Raw genomic sequence first — 3,447 nt, 5'->3', positions numbered from 1 at the left:
AGTCCAATAACCCAATGATAAATTACACATACACTATGTCTACATGAGTCCCATGTGTATAGCTAAAGGCTACATAACAAGAAACAGTGCCAGATAAGAGAAAGTTTCCATGAGTTGTTGGCCAGGGTGGCCCCAGAGACTCCCAAAATTACACAGGCTATTGCCACAGCCCTTGATGGCCTCCCAGAACTTGAAGGTAAGACCCCACTGGTGAAGATAGAATATACTTCAGACACAGGATTTGGAGAAATAGAGCTGGAACTGACCTGAAAATACCTTCTCAGAAGCCTAGCTCTCATAGCTCTGGAGAGCACTATGAAGGTGCTAAGGGAAAACATCAATCGATGGTCCAACACCAGCTTCAAGACCAAATAACCACATCAATGGCCAGCACAACAAATTAGAAAATATTTTATATTTATGTACTTTTTTTTAAATAAGAAAAGATCTATAGCTTTCATTAACTACCTCAAAAGAATCTAACTTCTATCTTTGTAGAACACCTAAGTTCAAAGGAAGCATGACTTCACTGGAAAACTGGACAAAACCTGAAATAAAATACCTTGACCTAATTTGTTCCATTATAAAAGCAGAGTTGGGTCATCAAGATGACTCAGTTGAGTAAAAGCACTTGTGCCAGCATGGACACCTGAGCTTGGTCCTTGGAACCCACCTAAAGGTGGAAAAAGAAAATCAACTCTACAAAATTGTCCTCTGACCTCCACATGCATGCTGTGACATACAAGCCCTCCGCACAATAATAAATAAATAAATTGATCAAATTTTTTAAAGTAGATGTTTCTCTGGGCTATAAAAGAAAAAATTTCAACCTGCTATGATAAATGAGACGCTATACAGTAATTAATATGTTTTGATCAAGAATGGATCACACAAACAATGGTAGCCCCCAAAGTATTATATGGGCTAGTGACATTGTAGCTGTCTTAGCTTGTACAAATACATGCTATGATGTTTGAAACTATGAAACCACCTAAGGATATATTTCTCAGACTAGACACTGTTGGTAAGCAACACATAATTGTAAGGCAAAAAGCAGAACATAACAGGTATTCTACAATTTTTTGATACATATATAAAATTTCCTGAGCATAGGATTCAACTTCAGAGTGTAGTATATTGTCTATCAGTATAAACTTGTATTTCATGATAGGAAATATGGTAAGTTCTGCAAAGACTATTGACTTTTATGAAAATTTGCTGTACACAGCATACTGGTAGTCTGGTCATGCCCTAATATAATTACTAAGTAGTATTTTTTTAAAGTATTTTATTTATTATTTTTAAAATATTTTATTATTTTTGTTTTATGTGTATAAGTGTATTGTCAGCATATATGTGAATGCACCCGTGTCATACAGTGCCACGTAGGTCAGAAGAGGGCGTGAGATTCCCCTGGAACTGTAGTTAAGGACGGTTTGTAGCTGCCATGTGGGTGCTGGGAATCAAACTCAGGTCCTCTGCAAGAGCAGTCACTGCTCTTAACCACTGAGCCATCTCTCCAGCCCTAGTAGTATAGTATTTTGAAATGTATTTTGAATGATAAAAAATGAAAAGCCTTGCACAAAGACAAAATATATTTCAGAAAAGGTTAAAAAATGCTTACATCAAAGTAGATCTTTAAAAAAACCAATTAACCACAATGCTGGGAGCCAAACCCAAGCAAGGTCTTGCACATGCAGCTGTAATATTTTATTTTATTATAAAAAATGAACCTGGGGGGCTGAGAGACAGCTCAGGGTTTAAGAGAGCTTGCTACACAATCATGAGGATCAAAGTTTGGATCCAACACACACATACAAGCCTGGCATCCTGCAAATGCCTGTAACTCCAGCTCAGAGGGACCCCATCCAACAACACCCTCTTCTGGACTCACTGCTATACATGTGTACACACGATCACAGAAAGCAAGAAAGAAATCTCTTTTAAAAAATGAATCTAGGGGGGCTGAAGAGATGGCTCAGTGGTTAAGAACACTGGCTGTCCTTGCAGAAGACCCGGGTTCGAATCCCAGCAACCACATGGCAGCTAACAACTGTCTGTAACTCCAGTTCCAGGGTTTCCAACAGCCTCTTCTGACCTCTGCGGGCATTGCACGACACGGGTGCATACACATAAAAATAATAAATAAAATATTTAAAAGAAAATTAATCTGGGCAGGGTATGGTGCTGCATACCTTTCATCCCAGCCCTTAAATTCGCCTCATGAAACTGTCCTCAAATGGCCATGTGTTTATATTTAGGAAATGTCTGAAAAAGCAGACACTGAAGTTATAAATGTGTGATGTGCCCAGCATGAGGCCGGTTCACTGCTTTCCCCACTCTCACTTCTTTGTACGAAGTGGGCCACTCCACCTCCCTGCAGTTCTGCCCTGCAATTTGAGCTGGATAGGCGTTCTTTCGGTTCTTTTCAGCACTGTACCTGGAGCACCCTGTACAGTAGTGCTTGCCATGTTTGCATACCCTCAATAAATACCTGTGCAATGAAGAAGAAAGAGACACAAGGAAAACCAGTGAAGGTGGGAGCAGGGAACAGAAACAGAATCAAAATGAAAAAAATATAAAAACTATCAAGAAGAAACTTAAACCCAATCAACACACAATTTTAAAAACTACTTTTCAAAGGGATGAATTGCCACAATTGCTACTAAGCACTAAATGACCAAATAATTAAAAAATACATTTTATTATTTTTATTTTATGTGTACGAGCATATTGCCTGCATGTTTGTGAGTGCACCTGTGTCATGCAATGCCTCGGAGAGCAGAAGAGGGCTTCAGATTCCCCTGGAACTGGAGTTACGGATGGTTCGTAGCCATGATGTGGGTGCTGGGAATCAAAGTGGGATCCTCTGCAAGAGCAGTCAGTGCTCTTAACTGCTGAGCCATCTCTCCAGCCCCACCAAATAATTTTTAACAATTAAAAAGGATTATTAAAGAAAAAGAAATTTAGACTATGAAGTCTCACTGTGTAGTCGAGGCTGACCTAGAATTTGCTATGTTACCCAAGATGACCTTGGAGTCAAAGTCCTATTTCTCCTTCCCAAGTGCTGTGATCACAGGCCTGTGTCACCATGCCTGGCTGAAGAATTTTTTCAAGCTCATTAACTTGCCTCTACTTTGAAAAAGAAAAAAAGATGGAGAAGTTATAATGAACTCATTCATAATGAACTCACTTGGGTACAAATATAAGCCATTAGCAGTAGTTTTCTCTGGGAAGGACTGAGAAGCCTCATTAGAAAGACAGAAATGGTTTTACCTTAAACACCTAAATATGTAAATTTTATACGAAAATTCACATAAAGGAAAAAATTTACTTGTATTTTTTAAGCATCAATAGGAATTAAGAAATTTTATCTTCCTGAATGATGACGCATGTTAGGAAGCCTACTAATAGTGCTAAAAAATATGTGGGAAGTTTTCAAATTAA

The sequence above is a fragment of the Nannospalax galili genome, unplaced genomic scaffold (genome assembly GCF_000622305.1).
Source record: "Nannospalax galili isolate Female #2095 unplaced genomic scaffold, S.galili_v1.0 scaffold85, whole genome shotgun sequence".
NCBI classification, from domain to species: Eukaryota; Metazoa; Chordata; class Mammalia; order Rodentia; family Spalacidae; genus Nannospalax; species Nannospalax galili.
The sequence above is the reverse complement of the archived record's forward strand: the minus strand, read 5'-3'. Positions refer to the sequence as shown.